The 22,794-nt window shown below is 52.3% G+C and overlaps 1 protein-coding gene across 1 annotated transcript in view; it reads right to left on the bottom strand.

Annotated features, from left to right (window-relative positions):
* Positions 1–13,412, bottom strand: part of Umodl1 (uromodulin like 1) — a 59,750-nt gene extending 46,338 nt beyond the window's left edge. The window contains exons 1-3 of the mRNA XM_070030751.1: positions 13,242–13,412; positions 12,244–12,391; positions 7,171–7,325 (exon numbers count right to left, since the gene is read on the bottom strand). The gene's annotated coding sequence lies outside the window, so the exon portion shown is untranslated. The remainder of the gene's footprint in view (positions 1–7,170; positions 7,326–12,243; positions 12,392–13,241) is intronic.
* Positions 13,413–22,794: the final 9,382 nt, after the last annotated feature.

The following is a 22,794-nucleotide window of genomic DNA, read 5'->3' as shown; positions in this document are numbered from 1 at the left end:
CCAGCTTATTTTTTCATAGTCTCTCACTCACCCAAAAAGCTCTTGGACGTTTTGTCATTAGGTGAAATTTTAAATGCTTCGTGTGAAGTTTAGAAGGGGGTTGTTTTCTGTTTGGGTTTACGCTTTTTACAAAAAAGAAGCAGCAACAGCTAAGGCGGGCATCACCTTGGCCTCCAGGCCAGGGGTGCAGAGATGTCATTCTGAGGCCAGGTCACAAAGCGGTGAGCAGAGTCCTGTCCCTGGCTCTGGGCCCAAAGGGTATGGCCGAGAGCGATGCTATCACCACCTCTCACTCTCCCTATCTGCCCCACACAGGCCGCAGGGAGATAAAGTCACCGTGAAAGGACTTGGAGGGGGTGGTTGACATCACACCAGGACAAAGGATTATTATTCAGTTATGGAAAGACAGGCAAATCAAGTTGAAACTTGGCCACTCTGCTTCAGTGAAGCAGGGACGTTATCAGTCCCTCAGAATTAGGATAAAAATAGACAATTAAATTTCTGATCAACAAGTATGGCCAGAAATCTTCCCTTTAATACAAAAGCAACTTCCAAAACCTGGTTCTAGAACAGAGAACCAGGAACTGGTGCTGTGACTCAAGAGGTACAGCACTAGTTTGAGCAAAAGCAGCTCAGGAACAACACTCAGGTCCTGAGTTCAAGCCCCAGGACTGGGGGGGAAAAAACCAGAGAAGCAGGTGCTACCTTCTGGACTCTGTGGTCTGCTGCTGCTACTTCCTATACCGCATACCTGAAAACAGGTCATGACCCCATCTCCAGGAGTCCTGGTATGAAGACACTACCCGAGGGAGATGGCTTTTGTTGCTTTGTGGGGTGGGGACAGATTTTGCTTGCTGACCCTTGGAAAGGGTTTGTGGATACTAAGCCTCTAAATAAAAGCTACTTTTATGCCTTGGGCACTGGCTTTATGCTTAATATATTGAGATATACAAAATAATCCTTCTTCTGAATATCATTATGATCAAGATAACCAAAAGCAAAGTCTGATCTGGGAGAGGACCCTGGGCTGGAGAAAGGAGTTTTCAGTGGGCAAGATGCTCAAAGACAGAGACTAGAGACCAGAACGCTATGTTAGGGCTGTATGTAGACATTCAAAACCAGCCTAAGCAGAAACAAGCTGCAAGAATGGTCCAAAACAACGAGCAATAAAGTAGAGCTGGAGGCCAAGCAAGTGTGCAGATCAAGCATGAGGTCCTGCGTTCAAATCCTAGTACCAAGATTCACAGTCCATCCATGTTCATACCATTTCACCTAAAATGATTGTGGAGAAATGTTCTCAGCACCCAGGACAGACACAGCACAACGTTAAAGAGCCACAATGCTCCTGACATCTCCCAGAGAGAGGAGGCAAGTTCCTGGCTCGCTCTTTGGACTTGAGAGCTAGTCCTGTGCTGTGGAGTCAGACCAGAAGTCTTCCCAGGTCTGTTGGTGATGCCTGTGTCTGGTCATATTAGAGAAAAATTGGTGTGGTCCATGTTTGCTGTAGAAATAAAAGGGAAATGGGGCAGGTAATGTTTTAATCAGGTATGTTAATAAGGCTCAGGGAGCAATTCGTAGAAGGCTAGACACCGGTTCCCAGTGGAAGGGCCTTCCACTTTCTACTCCACCCATCCCTGACGTGTGACAAGGGGCTGACTGAGCCAGTCAAAGAAGTCTGTTAGATACCCTCAGGCAAGCTTCCAGACCAATCTGCTGTTGCCACTGCGGAAGAGAGAAAGCAGTTCCCATTGCTTCCAGGAAACAGAGCGGCCCGGGCTGCCCAACTTTCCAGCTCCTGTTACACCCGGCACTGCTGCCGTGAAGAGCAGTCCCAGGGGGCTACAGACTATGAGCACAGGGCAGGCCGGCCAAGTGCAGCCAGCCAGCCAGCGTGGCTGATCCCCTCTGTCTGTTGGTTCTAAATCTGGCCTGGTCAGAGCCAGCTAGTGACCTCACCCCTGGCCTTCTGCTCAGATCCGTGGTAACCACCTAAAGAGAACTGCAGTCACTTCCTCCCCATGCCTCCAAAGACGGCTCATGGCTCAGGACATGAAACGCAGTGAGCTGGCTTCAGAGTCAACGCAAGTTCTGACTTGGCTGAAGTGAACTTCCCTGGGTCCAAGACCATAGGTTCACAGCGCTGTGCTTGCCCTGCCAGCCCACAGGTGCCAACCTGCAAGTCTTCCATCCAGGGGATGTGGTGGGGACCCTCCCCTGCAAAAGCACACTGCCGGCTGCTGCATTTAATCCCAGGAAGTCAGACCACCCCAACCCCAACAGATAGAAAACCAATGGCTCCCCAACTGTTTGGAGTAACTCTCTGCTTAACCCCAAATTTGATTTCCCAAAATTCTTCCCTCCCCCAACGCAGCCTCTGGGAAATTAAATACTGTTTTCACTGCGACTGGTTTTGAACAAATACTGTCATTCAAGACGCTTATTGTGTTCCAAATAAACATGGAAGAGCCAGCAGCCAGTGTCTAAATCTGCCTTACTGTTTTAAAAACAAAGCTTGCAGACTATGATGCTACGCCACCCCCACCCCCCACCTGGGTTGATTTTCCTCTGAGAGTAGAGACGGGGAGGAGAACTGGAGGTGAGGACTGCAGTACACAGCGCTGCAGCCGCTGGAGGTGCAGGTGTGTGCTCATTAGCCAGGTGTGCTCTGAGCAAGAAGTGGGACATTACCTCAGTTGCTGTGCTTAGAGTCACAGGACACCCAGATGGAAGTGCGGGGAATACAGGAAGTCCAGCCTCAGCCTGGCAGGCAGCAGGAGCTGACTGGCTAAAGTAAAAGTGGGTAGGGAAATGTGAGTGGTGCATACATAAAAGGGCTCCCCAAATGATGTGAAAGTCACCTGCCAGGTCAACTTCTGGTGATCCTGGAGCCGGGATATTTGGGAAGATCCAGGTTTTGGATGGGGATCTTTTCTAAATAAAGTTCTGCTGAGAAAGCAAATGCTGCTAGTTCCCTTCAGCACTTTTTAGCTTATGTATCAGTTGATGTGTTGGTCAGCTTTCCATTCCTGTAACAAATGCCTGCCATAACCAACTCACAAAGAGGAAACGTTTCTGTGGCTCTGTCTTGGAGGTTTCAGTCCATGACCCACTGTCCCTGTTGCCTTGGACCTGTAACAGCAGAGTCCCCCTGGTGGGAGCACTTGGTAGGGAGGCTGCTCACCTCCCAAAGAGGGGTCAGGCCCACATAGTGCAGACCTTCCATTGGTGCAAGGATGCAGACTCTGCATTGCAAAGTAACCATATCAGGGGTCCCTGGAGAGGCTCCCCACCTTCATCAGCCTGCAGTTGATAAGGCAGGCATCTGCAGGGCATGCGCGTGCGCGCACGCGCACACACACACACACACACACACACACACACACACACACACACTGCTCTCTTCTCTGAACCTGCTTCTTTCCTGAGATGACCCATAATGTGTGAGTGGTTCATACCAGAGATGGAGACAGCCTTGACCCTCATCCTTCTTTCTATCTGGGACCTCAGTCTCCTCAGTCCACCTCACTGAGGCCTCCGTTCCTGAGTCCTCCATGTGGCCCACATGTCTAGGGGGTCCCAAGGGTTGTGCAGACCCCTAAGGCATCCAGAAGGTAGCTGGGAAGAGCGTGGTCATGTGACATCTGGGGGACACTGGGTCCTTCTCCTCCCAGGGCCCCAGTACAGAGCAATAGCAAGGGGACTCCAGAGTCGTGGGTTGTGGTGTGAGGATCTGGCTCCAACTAGTTAACATAAAAACTGAGAACACATCAGAACAATGGTTGGACCAACCTGAGGTAAACTGCACTGTAGCAAGATCAGATCATCTGGCCCAAGCATCAGCCTGGCCAGTCTTGGGTAAGATTGACCTTACACCAGAATTAGGAAACTCCCTGGATCCGTTCCAACAAAAAGAGAAGCTGCAGAAACAGACCTAGGCCTGTGGATGTCGCGGGCAGGCCATTGTCCAACAAGGATAAGGATTTTCAGGGCTTCTTGCCTAGCCTGTCCTTATTTCCCCAATATTAAAATCTATGGGTCCATTTTCTGTCACTGTATAGCTAAGATAGGGTCTCATGCTTTTACCCTGATAGCCTCAGACCTCAATCCTCCTACCTTCCAAGTGGCTGTTGTTTTTTTTTTTTTTAAGAATGCATAGCACGGAAGTGTTGCTGTAGCTCAAGTGGTAGAGCGCTCACCTTGAGCTGAAGAGCTGAAGGACAGTGCCCAGGCCCAGAGTTCAAGCCCCACGACCGACAAAAAAAAAAAAAGAATGCATAGCACATGACTGGCTGCTCAGCATTTTTAGGACAAAGAAGGATATTTACCCAAAACCTCCTCTACCCACAGAAGTAGCCTTTTGACCACAGTTCTAAGTACATCCTGCCAGCAAGTCAAAATCTCCCAGGGAGCAGCTGGATGCCCCCCACCCTAGCCTCTCTAGTACAGCCTCTGGGAAAGTTTTTGGCACCCCTAAAATCCTACTGTGGCACAGGGCACAACAGGGACCACTGGGTGCTGAAGCCCAGCCCAGCTTGTGTAGACAGCCCTTCTGAGGACCAGCGAGGCAAAAGCACGAGACCCAATTTGAAAAACAAACTGAAAAGGTGAGGCAGCATGGCTCAAGTGATAGAGTACTTCACTAGCAAGAGAGGAGGCCCTGGGTCTGATACTTTCTATCACTAAATAAGAAGGACAAAGATAAAATTCACAAACCAGTGTCATCTATCTATTCATAAATTCTCTATTTCAAAATGAGCTTTGAGCCAGATACCAAGTCTAAGCAGCATTAGGTATGAACTAAGGATCAAGGTGGAGATGCCGCCAGCCGCTTTCCTCTTCAACCGAGTCAGGGTCTGTGCCAGACCCCTAAGGAAGTGAAGAGCCAGAGCATGCCCCAGCAGGGCCTCCCACACAGTGGCACAGCTGGCAAGCCAGGGGACCTGGTTTGTCACAGATCCCTACCTCCTCCACCCTGCACTGCTGATCCTCAGACAGGATGGGCATCTCCAGAGGAAAGGCAGATACCCACCATACCTCCTGGAGAGACACTGTTTTTGCACATCACATCACATTTAGAAGCCAGTGAGGTAGCCAGCCCCGTGACGCAGTAACAACCTTCAAGAGAGACTGTATTTGCCATGGGAAGTCCAGCCACACCTGGTCAGGCTGCTGTTTTGACAGAGATAGGTCATCTAGCTCAACCACCGACACTTCCGCCAACCAATAATAGCACTTTGTATCCAGTGCCTACTGGGTTCCTCGCTCTGGCTCTGACTACTGTTTGTAGTCAAGTGTCCTTCCATGGCAGGGCCACATCCCCTGTGTTTGCCTGCTGCCTGTGCCCTGTGCCACAGGAACAGCATGGCTGCTTCTGCAGTACTTCACAGTCCCCTCAACTCACCAGTCCTGAGCTGGCCTGTGGGGGTGGCAGTCCAGGTGAGTCCCAGGGCCCCGAGCACCACTGTCTGAACCAGTTCTCACCTTTGCTCACCCCAGTTATTTTTCCAACCTGCAAAAATCCAATGAACTTCCACTGTACAGAGAAAACCTCTAATTGCTAACATGGACACGACTGAGTTGGACTTAACCTCATGAGCGAGCTGGGACATAAACATAGACAAACATGACTTTGTCTTTCCACAAGGTCAGATTTTATTGAGTAACAGTAAGTCCCCAATTTCACTGGCTTGAGTTCATCAAGTACCACTGATTTGACTGCTATTCATGGATGTTGGAAATCACAGGTTTTGGTTTTTTTTAACATTTATTGTTATTATAGAGGTGATACACGGAGGGGCTACATTTACATGAGTCAGGTAATAAGCACATTTCCTTTCATATAGTGTCATCTGTTCCCTCATTCTCTCCCATTCCCTCCCATCTCCACCCTTGAACTGTATAGTTCCATTTCATCAATGTCCAGTGTGCTACACTGGACATTGCCTTTTATTCTTAAGTTCTGTGCCCTAGCTGTTCTGTTCATTACAAGAGAGGAGGCCCTCCTGAAGATATATACGTAAATGCACTGTCTATATGGTAAACAATACAGAATCTTAGCAGTTCATTTCAGTATTATTTTATGTCAATATGAAGAGGCACTTAGGCATTGCACCTCTGTGATTCTCTCCTAAGACTAACCTCCGTTGGTCTCACTGTATGTGAGTATCTAGAATCCTGTGTCATTTGTCATATCCTAGCGCATTTCAGATCTAACTTCCACATATCCGAGAGAACATAGGCCATTTGTCTCTCTGATCTTAGCTTACCTCACTTAACATGATTTGTTTTAATTCCCTGCATCCATTTCCCTGCAAATGGCATTATTTTATTATTTTATTCTTTCTAATGGCTGAGTCACAAGTTCTTTTATTCTGATCTTAATTACTAATATTTACTCTTAGATCACTGATAACATAGATTACAAAATGGCTAAGAAATGGTTGAAAAGGCTGCTGGGCTGTGCTAAAGACACAGCAGAGAGCTGATAAGCTTTAAGGAAGGTCTCTGCAGGGGACCAGATAAAGTTATGCCAACTGTAGGCTCAGAGCCACTTATAGCCATTCAGAGCACAGAGGCCAGGCGTGGCAGGCAGATTCATGTCAGTTGCAAGTGGGTTTTGTGTGTGTGTGTGTGTGTGTGTGTGTGTGTGTGTGTGTGTGTGTGTGTGTGTGTGCGCGCGCGCGCACATGTTGTGGACAGGAGATTGTTCGAGCTGGAAGGAAGGGCAGATAGAGCTCCTCACTGGACAAGGCTCACGATGAGTGGCCAGTAATAGGTCTGTGTGCCAGCCACACCTCAGTCTTAGTGTGGTCTTTCCCCTGTCAGCTCAGATGTGATCGGCAAGTACCAGTGTCTGTAGTGTCTGATGTGATCCCACAGATCCATAGACAGGTACACATGTTTCTTGTCACGAATAAATGACTGGTTTGTGACTCATGGTAGGCATGATGGTAGATGTGGTTGTTTACTTGGAGAAACAAGATGTGGAGTAATTCTATTGCAGCCCTCAAAATGGAGTAACTTGGGTCACGGTGCTCCTTTATTACTCAGGGTAAAGCACTGCCAGAAAGCTGCCATTCTGTATGACACAGAGTAACCCAGAGCAAGCCCGGCCTGCTCTCCTCAGCCAAGGACAGAAAACACATGAGATAAAAGGGAAAAGCTACTCACCGGTTCATATGCAGCTGCTGTCCACTGCTCCCCAGGGACTGGGGCTGCCTGGGAAGTGGCCATGTGTCCCCTCTCTGCTGTGGGCTTTGGAGTCACTGATGGGGGTATGAAGGATATACACAGGGCTTGTAGGGCTTGTAGGGCTTTCTGCTCCCCTGTGGATCAAGAGCAAATAGAGCATGAACCTGGGAACATGAAGGACACCGGACTCAACTGTTACCGACATCTAACAAGGTCACAAGGAGGGAGGTATTCCTAGGCACTGCATGTTAACTTACATACTTTTTAAACCACTTTGGACTATTTTCTTCATTTCACCTTAATCACAGAAAATGTTGTGATAAAGCAAAGACCTGACTGATGGCTGGAGCACAGGAAGGTTTGATTCTCACAATGCTGCAGGTCCTCTCTTCTCCCCCTTCAGGAAAACACCGGCTGTCAGGGGACCACAGAGGAAGGTACATTTATACACGTCCTCCTTCTTTGGCTGTATCTACTGGGAAAAGACTAAGACATGCATGTATCCTGAGTTCTGTGTCCAATTACAGAACCTGACCTGAAATATGGAAGTTTCAAGGCATTTGCAGGGCCTGAAAAAGAATAAGGGAGCCAATTTGAGCACAGAATAAAAATACCATCTGGGCTTTGGTGACAGTGAGTAATACAGCTGGCTCTTCTGAGCTAAGGCAATTTTTATGTGAAGAGAGATTTTATTTAAAGCTGCCTGCTGAATGACAAGAGACGAGATTCCAGTTTGCACACATTACCCACTTGGAGTGTGAGATGCTCCTGGCATCTGGAAAACACTGGTTGAGTGTACAGATATCATCCAGGTGTCTTCTCTCCACACCAGCACAACATGACATCTGTGTCCAGAGTTTACGATGGGCCTGTACATCCAGCTAGTAGGAGGGTAGAGAGGAAGAGATAGGGGTGTCTACAGGCCACACACACTGTATTTACTCCAAATGTTTGCAGTCTTCACTCACTAGCAGTGGGCAGCTGTGGGCAGTGCCAGCCTCATTGTTTTGGCTGCTGGGACCACGCACAGACTGGGTGCAGACAGGACACTGTCTTTCAGAGCTCTGGAGGCTGCACAGGCCCACAGGTTGCGTATCTGGAGGGCTGTTTCCTGGTTCATAAAAGGCACCTCCCAACTATGTATCATAGAGTGCTCTATTTTATAGATAGTAGTCCCGTGATGAGGGCTCCATGCAAATCCCAGTCACCTCCAAAGGCCTGAATCCTGATGCTATCAGGGGCCTTGGTTTCAACAGAGAATTACCCCAGATCTGCGCCCCTTGGCTCAGGTCAGCTGAGGCTGTACACTTTGCCGTGGTCCTGCCTGGGGTGTGTTTCTTGGCCAGGATTTGGGGCAGAAGTTGCTTGGATTACCCCAGACTGTCCTGGTCATTGGGGTGTGTGAGAGGAATAAGATTCTGCCAGTCTTTCTCAGGGGCCCGGCACAGGGGGTCCAAAGAGACAAAGTGTGAGCCTTGGGTCACCACCCGGCTGCAGAGGGCAAGCAGAGTCAGGCAGGGTCTTCCTCGTGGCTCTGGTGCGTGATGAGACAGGTGTGGTTTAGATTTCCATCGTAGGTACCTGTGAGCCAAGTGGTTGGATTGTTACTTGGGGAGATGAGTTTGCACAATGGCTCCATCAGTCCTGGTACACACAAACGTGGACCTCAGTTGGGCTGAGGTCCAGGGCTGCGGACAGCCAGAGGTCCAAGGTGTGCCCCACCATGGACCTAGGACCTGTGCCATGAAGACTGGTAATGGAGGCTATCTCCAACTGTCGGGCTGCATTTAAGAACGTGCTAGGAAAGCCTGTATGTCAGCTTTCCATAACCTTGTCAAGTACCTCAAGGAGTCTACTTGTAAAGGGAAGAAGGGTCATTCTGGCTCAGTTCTAGAGGTTCCAGTCAGAAGGCCCAGTAGCCTGGGACTGGGGTGAGGCCAAGCATCATAGAGGGAGGGTACTGCCGAGGATACTGCTCATCTCAAAGCCAGGACATAAAGGAAAAAGGGGTGGGGACCTGGGTCTCCATATCCTTTTCAAGGCCATGCCCCCCATGACATCACTTCCTCTCACCAAGCCCCATCTCCTAAAGGCTCCACCTCCTCCCAGTAAACTTCAACAGGACCAGGCCTTCAATACTGGGCCTTTAAAAGATACTTCAGATGCAGACTACTGCATTATCTCTTGAAAGCCTCTACATTGCAACTGATTAGCTATCTTAGCTGCAGGTTCAGGAGGTCCAGTTTTGTCCATTTGTAATTAGCAAACATCCTTTCATTGTAATGTATTATGAAGTTCCAGTACACAGGCCCAACTCTGCATAGCTGACAATGGGAGCCAGGGTGGGGACGTTTTCTGGCAGGCTGACATGAGACAAACACTTGTTCCCCGTGTTTAGTTATCTTCTCAAGCTGTAGGGGACACAAGGTTTAAATTTAGTGACATTCCCAGATGTGGTCTGAGCCCTGGTTTTGCTCAAGTCCATTAGAAGCTTTGTCAATGGAAACATTTTAATAAATTTAAAGTAAACATGGATTTGGGTGTAAAGACACAGTTCATGCCATTGCATCCTGTGCATACTAACAAAAATGTTAGTATGAAAACTGGCATACACCCTTCAAGTTCCTAATTGGAGCTTCAACAAATGACAAATTTGGTTTCAGTGACATATATACAATCTATTTAGTATATACAATGTGTCTTTTATTTTCTCCTCTATATCTAAGGATTTGTTTTTAAATATGTAGGTTGTTGTCATTTTACTTGCATGTATTAGTTGTACAAATCCTGTTATATAGTCCTGTCCTTTCTTTTTAAGAGTAAAAATGAGAGCATGCAATGGTAGCCAATGAGTCCCACCCTTGCATGTCTTGAGCTGTTTAACTGACCTGCAGCTTCAAGAGAGGTCTGGACAGCCTCTGGCCAGCTATCACCCTAGCTGACGCCTCAGCTGTCCACCCTGGGTGACATTACAGCTGGAGGCTGCAGAACAGGCTGAAGGTGCCACGAAGAATAGGAACCCAGAGGCCTGAACAGAAGTTGTGTGCCAAGGACAAAAGCAAATTAGGAGGGGTGGCTACATGAGGGGTCCTGGCAGCACCCCCAACACGGGGCTTTCTCCAGACTCCGGGCTGGGTGGCACAGCGCAGGCTCAAGAGGCTCAGGTGAGCCTATTACATCCTCTGCTTGGACTCAGATCACTCAAGCTCCTCTGTGGAGGGAGATGATGGGCTTAGAGCAGCGGCTTCTGACCTAATTCAGTCTGGAAGGTAGCAGGAAAACAGCCTGGGCCAGAAGAAGGTCCCACCCCAAAATAAGCTCTTGAGCTGCTACTTTCTTTAGGCTAGAATCTGCCCACACCAAACTGGATTTAAAACCCACCAGCACGACAGTTCTTCCCACAGTAGCCAGTCCTGGAGCAGGGAGGAAAAGAGCAAGAGTCCTTCCATAGCAACTGGCAAGGAGGGGAGCTGCTTTGCTAGGGGCATTCCTGCTCCACCTCCAGTCACAGCCACCTCGGTCCTGGTGGTGATCGGTACCCAGCAATTACTGTTTTCAAATCAACATGTGATTCCAAGGTGTATAAATATCATGGTGTTGGGCAGCTTTGCCATTTTACTTCAGAAATATTCACCCAAGCATGTGACTGCTTTTGCTATTCACATTTCTACTTACAGAAACCCTCCAAAGAAAACAAGACTCAACCAGCAAGCTGGCCAGAATGCATGGTTTCCTAACCCACCTGCTTTCCGGCGGAGGCAGGCTGGACTACAGGCTCAGCCAAGAGCCGAAGGTCGGCCACTTGCACCAAGTCCCAGCAAGCACTGTTCCCTCTCATTTTTAAAGGGCTAGTGTGCTGGGGGACCCAGCAAAAGTCCACGAAAGAAAGACTAAGAAGGGGCAAGTCTGAGATCCCCGCTGCCTTCTGGGGCTTTTCCCCAGAAGAACACAGCTGTGTCACATGCAAAGGCCTTAGGTCCTGTCCCCAGCACTGAGAAAAACAAAGGCTTCAAGACCATATTGAAACCAAGAAGAAACCATCAAGCTTGTCCTGTTTAGTCACCAGCTTTCATTGGCATTCAGTCACCAACTTCGGAGGTCACAAAGCTGAGCAATGTATTATTAATCTCCCTAGCTCTGTGGTAATCATGGGCAGTGATCGTAATGGTGACCCAGGTTCCTTCTCAGAGACCTGAAGCCCACTTTGGTGGGAACCACCTACTATTTACTTGGGCTTGTGTGGTCGAGCAACCTCTTTGATGTCAGAGCTGAAAACTCCATTAACTCAGGTGGAAGCCAGCATGTTCTGAGCAGGCTTTCCAGGAGGAGAGGGGAACACAGGGTCCCCTTCACCTCCCGGGCCGGGCCATCCTGCTTCTTTCATACCCCAAGCCCTTCCTCCAGGAGGCAGATGTGAGGCTTCTGACTGGTGAATGAACTTTTTGTTGTTGTTAAACTCATCAGAACAGGTTGGCATGCTGCCTGGCTGGGGACCTACAGGAGCCTGAGCTTTTGAAGGTTTTGAAGGCGTCTGCTCGTTTCTTCCATCTTTCTCTTTGAGTGCATGATGGTGGCCTGTGGCTTGGGGATGATGCCTTCTCATTCACGGTGGTGGAGCTCCGTGCGGGGTGTGGATGTGCGATGTATGCAGTACATCATGTGAGCATCAGCTCAGTCAAGGCACAGAATACTCCCGTCACCCCCCAAAGGCCATTGGTGACCCTTGCCTGCCGGTGATCCCATCCTCTGCACTTTTCATAGGATATCAAGTAGAAGTGTGCAGCACGTGTACTGCGTTGTTCTGGGTCCTTTACTGAGAGTAATGCTTTCCATTTCACCCACGGAGCCCGGCTTCTCTGTTCAACTACAGTTGATAGACCTTTAGGCTGGGTGTTAAAAGCTGGTCTTGGACAAATGCTTACGAGGGAGATTGCCAGGTTCTGGGAGATTCCTACAATTGGCAGCTGACAAGAGACCACTGCAGTTTCCATAGTAGACACACACCCCCATTCTCCCTCCTGCCAGTGGTTGGGGACAGCCCGGTTGCCTTACCTTCTTGCTGATACTTGGTATTGGAATTTTCATCATAGCCATTCTGGTATGCTGTGGCGTCTCATTATTGCTTTAATTTGCACTTCTGTAATGATGTCAGCACCTTTTCATGTACTTCCTTGATGTCTGCTCTTCTTTCGTAATGAATCTGTTGGGGCATGTTCTAAGCTAATCATCGTGTCCCTTCTCGTCATCGCTAGGTCTGGCTCAGCAGGCTGCAGCAGGACCACTGCCTCCTATGAAGGCTCACGATGACAGTTCTGGGCACTGAGTGTTGGCCATGCCGACAGGTGCATTGTGAGGTCGATAAAAGTCCCTGACAACAAGGTCAGCAGAGGTGGCTCTACACAGCAGCCTCTTCCTACTTGGTGAAATATGGTAGCACTGCTGCACATTTAGAACTGTCCAGAATCATCAGCTCTCTGCTGATAGGCCATAGGAAGGCAGAGCCATCTATCTGACCACATTCTCATGGCAGGAAGTTCTGTTCCCAGGGGCTGGGCCCGAGAGTGACTACAGCTCCTGTATCTGGCTTGAGGGCAGAGTACACCCTCCTTCCAGAGTGGGGCCGGGCCTCAAGCTGGATTCCAGGTCTCCCCCTCCCAGCATCTCAGGCTCTTTCAAGATGCCTGCCTTGAACCTCACTTGCAGGACCAGCACTCTGGGGCATCTGGATATGGACTATGTGCCCCACTCCACCGACCCTGATGCCACACATGGACTGTGCCGTCTGTGCCACAGTGACCCCACTCCATCACTGTGACCCTTGGAACTCGCTCCTCCCGGCTCTGAACTCACCAATGAGAGTCCCACAGCAAAGATGCATGGGTACTATCCTAAAACCCTCAGGTTCTCTGCTGTTCCCTTCTCCTCCCACATTCCCAGTCATTCTGTCTCTCTGCCTGTCCTTTGACAGCTGCCCCTCCCTCCTGTTCCTGCAGGGCACACTGCCATCTTCCCTCTGAGGTCTCTAACAGGTGGCAGTTCTGCTGCCTCACCTGTGTCTCACACGCGTGTGCCACATCTAACTTTGTCCTGCTCAGGGCTCTCCAGGCTGTGGCCATCTTGGAATAAATCAGACAAGGGGTCAGACAAGCCCCACAGAGACATCTACAGGTAAAACAGGCTTCCTGGAAGAGGACCACTTGGTCTTCAGAGGCACGCACTCTACATCCACTCCCAAACCACCTCAGCCCAGCCACGCTCCTGACTGTGCTCCAGAGAGCTCAGGGCCAGCTGTGAGCGAAACATGACAGGAGCAGAGGGATGGTTGCCTAGCAACACCCAGCCGGGCTGAGCCAGGCCCAGTGGTGCCATTGTGACATAGTCCACAGACCTGTTTTGGCCACTGGTCACGGCCTGCTCATCAGCCCTGCATACAACACCAGGGTGGGCTTAACTGGTGTTTTCCCAGGCCCTGTCTCTGAGGGGCTCATGGCCTCTGGAAACTTCTCCACCCTTAGCATGACAGTTCCCATCCCCAGCACTTAGGACTCTGATTTCTGCCCATTCACTACTGGGCTGGTCACTGTGCTCCATCTACTGCTCCCCCTCTGTGGTCTCAGCTTGGCTCTCTTGTCCTCAACTGAGCCTTACACCATGGTCCTGCCCGACAGGTGCACTCACTCACTGGAATAGGCAGGCGAGTGGCTGTAGCCATGGCCAGGCCCTGCCTGGATTCCTGATGCTCACAACATGCCATGTTCACCTCCATCTAGGGGCTGCGTTTTCCTGAGATGTGACTTCCAGCTTTCCAAGCTTGTGTCCCAAGTGGCTGGGTCCCGCATGACCATGTACCCAGGCAGCTGCCCACTGAGACCCTGTGGGATTTGTGCCTTAGGAATGGGTTTGGAAAGCACCATTCCAGAGAGGTGCTATCAGCAAGCAATTTTTGGAATCTCTGTCAAAAGATGAAAACATGATTTAGCTTAAAAATCTTAATTGGTTAGTTGGGCCCTGGTGGCTCATGCCTATAATCCTAGCTACTCAGGAGGCTGAGATCTGAGGATCACGGTTCAAAGCCAGCCCAGGCAAGAAAATCCATGAGACTCTTATCTCCAATAAACCACTAGAAAACTAGAAGTGGCACAGTGGCTCAATTGGCAGAGGGCTGGCCTTGAGCTGAAGTGCTGAGGGACAGTGCCCAGGCCCAGAGTTCAAGTCCCACAGCTGATAAAATAAAAATAAAAAAATCTTAATTGGCTTTATTTCCCATTCTAGAATTGGGTAATACTTCAAGGCTTAAAATACAGTGAATGCTCCAATGAGCCCAACAAAAGAGCTTGGTTCACAGAAAAGGTCCAGAGAAGAACAACAATGAAAAGGTGGTGTAGAATTTGTTATTCCAAAGTTACTTTCCTTCTAAGACAGGACAGGGAGCAAAAACAATAGGGAAATGACTGATTAGCTAACAACAAGTTACTTCTGGTTAGTGTTTTTGTGTAAGGCATAAGGCAGAGGGAATTTCATTACTGGGCCAGCTGAAACTGGCCCAGGAGATTCAATCCTGCTGACTGAACATTTTTGTTGTTCATCTTCCTTAATTTCAGAAGTAAAACAGTCTCCAAGTGAAGCTTCTAGATAGGAATATGAATGTTCATTCTCAGACATGAAGGTTATTTCCATTTCAATTAATATTCTTCAGCAGAACACAACCTTCCCCTTACTTGTTTTTATAATACATCTGGTGACAATTCCCCAATTGTCCCTTATCCATGCTGTCCACATTTTGATATGTAGCTAGTTCCATTTGAGACACTGGAGAAACTATTCTGAAGGTTTCTTTGAACCTACTAAAACAACCAGTGTTAAGCAGAGTGTGGAGCATGCTTAGCCTGCTCACAGCCCTGGGTTTTATTGCCATCATGTTAAAAACAAAAAATGAATTCACTGTAGCATAGTTGTTTTGAGGCCACTCTGATTTTGGCATCTGAACACAGGGTAGGCCACTCACTAAAGTGGCTGATATAGACAGGAAAAGCAACTGCGCCCTTCCTTGTAGTACAGGGGAGGGGGGTGGGCAGAGATTAATATCACAACTTCAAGCCCAAAGAGAAAAATTGCTAAGTTTCATTTTAGAAGCTGATGAGATGGGGTCAGTATTATCTTGTTATCAATACAGTGATATTGTCAAATGTGTCTTTGGTCTTAGTCCCCATTTCCAGCATCACAGCTGCTGAAGTCCTTGGATTCTTCTGGGGTACTTTTTTTTTTTCAGTGAGTGGACAACCTGCTGGCCACCCCCAGGTGGCCCCAGGATGGGGCCGGTCACTGGGAATACCAGGCAGGGTTACAGGGTTGAGCCTTTCTACATGAAGGGCCCAGAAAGAGTTGATAGTTAAGGTGATTGCTAATGATCAATATGCTTGTCAATCATGTAATTAAACTGAATTGAGCTTTATATTAAAAAATTCTTGTAACAAAGCCTCCATAACACCTGGAGAGGCTGAGGTATGGAGCGTGTTTGGATTGCTGGGCACGTGAAGATTCCTGGAGGAGGAAACCTCAGAGACGGCACAGAAACTCTGTCCCGTCCCCAGACCTCACCCTCTTCAATCATTGCGTTTCTTTTATAATATCCCTTATAATAATATCTAGTGTGTCCTGTCAGTCACTATCAGCTTAATCTAGTCTGAGGAGGATTATGGGAACCCCAAATGATAGCCAGTTATGAGAAACACAGGACACAACTTGGGGCTTTCAATGGCACTAAAGTAGAGGACAGCCTTGGAGACCAAATGCTAAACCTGCAGGGCCTAATGCTACTTCCAGGTAGACAACAGAGTTAAATTCAAGGATTCCCTCCCCCCGCCCCCCTCACACACACCACCACATACAGACCTGCCATCCTAGTACCACAGCACAGCCTCTTTACCATGTGGGGGAAAAACCAACATCTAGTTTCGAGTGTGTGTTGAGTGAGAATGGAGTAGGAAAATTGTTTGAATTGTTCTTACAGAGCAGCCAGCATGATGAGGTCCAACAAGCCCTCTATCCACTAGGGGCATGGGCAAACCTGGTCGGTGTACCTGGTGCAAGGGCAGATGTGGGTCTGAAAAGCAAGATGGATCTCGGACACAGGTGCTGTTCACCTTGACACCCTGGCATGTGCTCCACTGGCAAACTACAGCTCATCGTTACCAGGTGGCATTCTTGGGAATGCTTCCAGGTAAGTATTTGGATGTTCTAAACTTATTATAACCATGCTGTGTCAAATGAATTCAACATGTAGACTCTGTGAAACTGTGGGTGACATCACTGCGGTTCCCCATGGCTGGGCATCACTACCTAACAATTTCCAAAGTGCTGGAACTTTGGTGCTCATTAGCCTACCTCGGGAGGAAAGCAGAAAAGGAGCAGAGCACCTATTTTTAGAAGTAGTAATTTCACAGATGCCAGAGAGCAGACAGAGTACCAGCCCAATTGAGTCACATCTAAAAAGGAGGAAACAATTAAGTCATTTGACCTGGTTTTGGTGAAAGTGCTTCGCAACCAAATGTAAGTTCTATGATGTTTCATCAGGTTCTGTCCTGAAATCAGTGTTCCAGGGCAAACTGGAGGTGAAATTCTGATTAGGATGCTTAAATGTGTCAAGTTAATAGCATAAGCAAGCATGCCACATCTAAAAATGATGAAGTACAGTGGTACTTTGGAAATCAAATTTCAATGCAGACTGATACTCTACAGCAGAATCAGCAGAGGGAGGGCCAGCTTCTAAAGCCTTCAGATTTACGAACACCAAAAAGCCTGCCAAACTTCGGACTCTGTGAGATGCTTGGGGGCAGATCTCTTAGCATCTTCTTGGCCATTCTGTATGTGAGTGGCCACACGAAGTTCTGGTGCTAAGTGAGCAACTTTGCTTGGCTGGTTTGAACAGCCATGGAAAAGTAGATCCATTTCCACCTTCCCTGCTTTCCCACATCCCTTTCCTTCTTTTCTGCACCTAAAACTTCTCCAAGACCTCTTCCCACTGCTACAAGCATATAGAAGACTGCCCTGTCTGTGGTAGGCTAAATAATGACCCCTAAGATAGACCCTCAACTCCAAACCTGTCATGTGGCATCATACAGGAAAAAGATCTTTGAAGCTGTGATTAAAGACCATGAGATTTTTCTGGGTGGGCCCTGAATGCCTTCTTAAGTGTCCCTGAAAGAGGCAGAGGGAGATTTGGCAGACAGGAAAGAGGAGATGGGACCACAGTGCAGAAGTTGAAATGACTCCACCACAGCCAGGGATGTGAACAACCACCAGAAACTGAGGCAGGGAAGGATTTCTCTGTACTCTCCATAGGAGCGTAGCCCCGCAGATACCTGGACTTTGGCCTCCAGAACTGGAAAAGAAGCCGAGCGTGGTAGCTCAAGCCTGTAATGTCGGCTACTTGGGAGGCTGTTATCAGGGGATTGGAATCTGAAGCCAGCTAGGTCATAAAGTTCACCAGACTCCAACTCAACTAATGGCTGGGTGAGGTGGTATGTGCTCACTGATAGTGCTGTCATCTTCAGGGACACAGGTAAACTCAAGCAGTAGGATCACAGCACACTCTAGCCAGGGCAAACAGAGAGCCTATTTCAAAAACAACCAACACTCAAAGGGCTGGAGATATATGGCTCAAGTGGAGAATACCTGCCTGGCAAGTTCAAGACCCTGAGTTCAATCTCCAACAAAAAACCCTGAAAGACACACTTCATGGTCTTCAGCCTCATTTGGGGTGATGAAATTCACAGCACAGAAAGAGATGCCACTCCCTTTAACCTGTGTTATTTTTCTCAAGGCTTATAGTTAATTAGAAATGAGTCTTATGGGCTTTCCTGCCCAGGTTGGCTTTAAACTGCAATCCTCAGATCTCAGCCTCCTGAGTGGCGAGGATTATAGGCATGAGCCTGTACTTAGGCTCTCAGCCTAATTTTTAAAAGGGACAGCCACCCAAACCGCAAGTTTAGATCTCTAGATTTGTGTTCAAATTGAAACACAGATGAGTGAAGCATCCGCTTGCAATAATGAAAATGCTTTTCTAAACCCATACAGATTTATTCCCCCAATTTAGGGAAAGAATGTTTGCTTGGCACAGAAACGTAGGGAGTTTTGCAGCGTTGCTAACACCACAGCATCCAATGCCAATAGTAACCCAATTTCTGAGGGAAAACTCTCACTCACTATGAGGAACAGCAGGACCAGGACCCAGCCCTAGCAACGAGCCCAAAGCTCTGGGAATACACAGGTTACTAGACACTGTCAGTTAGGAAGAGACAGAATAGATGTTATAGGGGCGATGGGAAGTGACCTTGGTAAACATGTGAAAGAGAAATTGATGTTAAACAGGGAGCTAGCTGGAAGAGCTAGTGGGGGCACTGGACTGAGGCAGGCAGAGCCAAGACACCTGGTCTGCCTTGGGCAGCCACACCTCACATGGCCCTTGCAGGCCACTGGGAGCCACAGGAGTGGTACCCAGCTATAGGTGATCATGTCTGTATTTAGAAAGACATCCTGAGGGGTGAGCCTGTTCCAAGTGTGCTGTGTGTAGGTAGGCAAGCAGCACAGTGAAATCCCTTTCATGACTAATGTACACTCATTTGAAAAAAAAAAAAGTAGAATTTTAAAAAGAAAATCTGACTAGGATTAAACTGTTAAGGGAAGAGAGAAATCGGAAACTGGATCATGGCTGAGGAGCTGCATTTCAGCCAGAGATCCTGGAGACCAGGACCAGCAGATGGGGGGGTTGGGGCGGGGCGGGGGGGGGGGGGACAGCCCTAAGGGGCATCTAAGAGGTCAACCAACAGGCACTAGTGACAACTGAAGGCAGAAATTGAAACACATCACATGTTCAGCTTGGAAAGCAAAGCTGAAGGCAGGCCCTTTCATTTAGCAAGACACAGCAGAGAGCAAATGCTGATGTGAGCTTGCTGAGTAGATGGTATGTCTAACACAGTGGCTAAACGAACGATGCATGTTCTGTGTGTGGGGGGGATGCTATGCTACCGAGCACACATGTCACACAACTGGAACACCGTGAGCTTCTTCCAGCAAGCTAAGCACAGCGTTAGGTACACAGCAGGCCCAGGCAGGCACAATCCCCATGGGAGGGGATGCTGAGAAAGCCAATGGCCTCAGAGCATCAACACCAGAATAGACTGAGAAGGTGCCAGAATGGCATGGAGAAGTGGTAGAGCCCAGGAGCAAACCAGGACTCAGGAAAAATGGGACTGGAGTGCCAGGGCTTGAAGGTTTCCACAGAGGAAGCAATTCCCTTGAAGCCCACAGCAGGAGGGTGAGCCTTGTTTAGGGTGTCTGACCAGGGTGGGGGGAGCTGGGCAGAACTATCAGACTCTGAAGAGTTAAGACTTTGAGCTCTAGCCTTGACTTCAGGAGCCAGAGCAGCAAGATCACACTGGCTGCAAAGTGAGGATGGAGTAAAGGGGGGGGAAGGAGCTGTAAAAAAGGGTGTAAGGGGCAGGCAGGCAGGAAGCTGGGGAAGGGGAGGGGGCACTGTGGGAGCTCTAAGGATAACTCAGCCACCTTCCCAGGAATGGATGGACGTGCTCAGGGAGCTCCTGGGAAGCCCCTAGTGTGAGCACTGGCAAGGTGGAAGACATAGCAGGAGAGAGTCACGGAAACCCTGAGCAAAGTAACTGCGGCCACTGTTAGTGAAAAAGGGATGGTTAAGGCTTTGTGAGACAGAGCTCAACTGAAAGATCAAGGTTTCTGTTGCCTTTGGCAGTTAATTCCGTTTCAGTGAACTGGTGACCCCAGGCTTAGAGGAGAGGCCAGCTGGCCTTCACCAAGACACAGCAGGCATTTCAGGTATGCAAGGTGGGGAAAAGAGTGGAGGGAAGCCATTCAGGGCTTCCTAGTAAACTGCAAAATAGAAAAGCTAGCTTCCAGCTCAACTTCAGCTTTGAATTTATTTCCTCACCTACAAAACAAGGGTAACAGTATATAATCACTCAGCTTCAAACGCAAAGCCCTTTGAAAGACATCATTACTAGGCCCTCTACCTCACCTAGGACTCCAGAACATAGAGTCATTTTTTTAAGTTTTTAAGTAGTTGTAGGAGGAAATCTGAGACGTGAAGTTCTTAAGACTCACACCCTTCAAGTTCAGGAAACTAAAGCAACTGTGGAGCTATTGAGGACAACTTTTTCCCTCATCCTTAGCCAAGCCACGCGAGATGATTTCTCCTACTCAGTCCCCTCATCAACTCCCTCGTGACAGGCACAAAAACACCTCTCAAAATTAAGCGCTGAACACTTAACATGCGCTCGTAAGAGGGCTCAAGTTCACTGAACACCTGGGCATTTTTAAAGGGTCTGCTCTAGGATGTCCACGTCCCGCGACGCCGGCCTGCGGGAGGCCCTCCTGAGGGCTGGCGCTGCGCCTCGGGGCTCCTGCTGCGGGCAGAGGGAAGGCGGGGTGAGGGGGCGGCAGGGGGGGTGAGGGGGCGGCAGGGGGGGTGAGGGGGCGGCAGGGGGGTGAGGGGGCGGCGGGCGGGGTGAGGGGGCGGCAGGGGGGCGGCGGGCGGGGTGAGGGGGCGGCAGGGGGGCGGCGGGCGGGGTGAGGGGGCGGCAGGCGGGGTGAGGGGGCGGCAGGGGGGCGGCGGGCGGGGTGAGGGGGCGGCAGGCGGGGTGAGGGGGCGGCGGGAGGGGTGAGGGGGCGGCAGGGGGGGTGAGGGGGCGGCAGGGGGGGTGAGGGGGCGGCAGGGGGGGTGAAGGGGCGGCAGGGGGGCGGCGGGCGGGGTGAGGGGGCGGCAGGGGGTGGGCGGGGTGAGGGGGCGGCAGGGGGGCGGCGGGCGGGGTGAGGGGGGCGGGCGGGGTGGGGGGGCGGCAGGGGGGGTGAGGGGGCGGCAGGAGGGGTGAGGGGGCGGCAGGGGGGGTGAGGGGGCGGCAGGGGGGGGTGAAGGGGCAGCAGGGGGGCGGCAGGGGGTGGGCGGGGTGAGGGGGCGGCAGGGGGGCGGCAGGGGGTGGGCGGGGTGAGGGGGCGGCAGGGGGGCGGCGGGCGGGGTGAGGGGGGCGGGCGGGGTGGGGGGGCGGCAGGGGGGCGGCGGGCGGGGTGGGGGGGCGGCAGGGGGGTGGGCGGGGTGAGGGGGCTGCAGGGGGGCGGCGGGCGGGGTGAGGGGGGCGGGCGGGGTGGGGGGCGGCGGGCGGGGTGGGGGGGCGGCAGGGGGGTGGCGGGCGGGGTGAGGGGGGCGGGCGGGGTGGGGGGGCGGCGGGCGGGGTGGGGGGGCGGCGGGGGGGGTGGGGGGGCGGCAGGGGGGGTGAGGGGGCTGCAGGGGGGGTGAAGGGGCGGCAGGGGGGCGGCGGGCGGGGTGAGGGGGGCGGCAGGGGGTGGGCGGGGTGAGGGGGCGGCAGGGGGGCGGCGGGCGGGGTGAGGGGGGCGGGCGGGGTGGGGGGCGGCAGGGGGGCGGCGGGCGGGGTGAGGGGGCGGGCGGGGTGGGGGGGCGGCAGGGGGGCGGCGGGCGGGGTGGGGGGGCGGCAGGGGGGTGGGCGGGGTGAGGGGGCGGCAGGGGGGCGGCGGGCGGGGTGAGGGGGGCGGGCGGGGTGGGGGGGCGGCAGGGGGGCGGCGGGCGGGGTGGGGGGGCGGCAGGGGGGTGGGCGGGGTGAGGGGGCGGCAGGGGGGCGGCGGGCGGGGTGAGGGGGGCGGGCGGGGTGGGGGGCGGCGGGCGGGGTGGGGGGGCGGCAGGGGGGCGGCGGGCGGGGTGAGGGGGGCGGGCGGGGTGGGGGGGCGGCGGGCGGGGTGGGGGGGCGGCGGGGGGGGTGGGGGGGCGGCAGGGGGGGTGAGGGGGCGGCAGGGGGGGTGAAGGGGCGGCAGGGGGGCGGCGGGCGGGGTGAGGGGGGCGGCAGGGGGTGGGCGGGGTGAGGGGGCGGCAGGGGGGCGGCGGGCGGGGTGAGGGGGGCGGCAGGGGGTGGGCGGGGTGAGGGGGCGGCAGGGGGGCGGCGGGCGGGGTGAGGGGGGCGGGCGGGGTGGGGGGCGGCAGGGGGGCGGCGGGCGGGGTGAGGGGGCGGGCGGGGTGGGGGGGCGGCGGGGCCCACGGACCGCACGCGGCCGCCTCGGCCCTCAGCTCCACGCCTCGGAAAAACGGGGCTCTGCGGGCGGGACGGACGGCGGGGCGCACACCCCGACCTCCTCCGAGCTCCCCCTCCCCCCCTCCCCCCTCCCCCACCCCGCGCTTCCCCCGCCCGCGCCACGGCGCCCCTCGCCGGGGTCCGGGCTTGCAGGGGTCCCGTCCCCGCCACGAGCCGGGCCCGGGGCCGCGGGACCCGGCAGCACCCGGCCGACCGCGGCGAGCACCCCGCCGGCCACAGCGGCGGCGGAGCTGACCGAGGACGGGGCCCCGCCGCGGCGGAGACCCCCGGGCTCGGGGCCCGGACCCGGACGCGCGGCGGCAGCGGCGACGGCGGCGGCGCCCGACCCCGGCGTGGCTCCCGGCGCCCCGCCCTCCCGGCGCCCGCGCCCCCGCGTCCCGCCCCCCGGCGCTCGGCGGCCAATCCCAGCGCCGCGCACGTGACGAGCGCTGCCTGCGATGACCTCATCCCTGGTGTGGGATGACGTCAAATTCAA

The sequence above is a fragment of the Dipodomys merriami genome, unplaced genomic scaffold, assembly GCF_024711535.1.
Source record: "Dipodomys merriami isolate MVZ:Mamm:240054 unplaced genomic scaffold, mDipMer1.0.p SCAF_2, whole genome shotgun sequence".
In the NCBI taxonomy this organism is placed as follows: domain Eukaryota; kingdom Metazoa; phylum Chordata; class Mammalia; order Rodentia; family Heteromyidae; genus Dipodomys; species Dipodomys merriami.
Note: the sequence above shows the minus strand (reverse complement) of the source record. Positions and strands in the feature narration are given on the sequence as shown.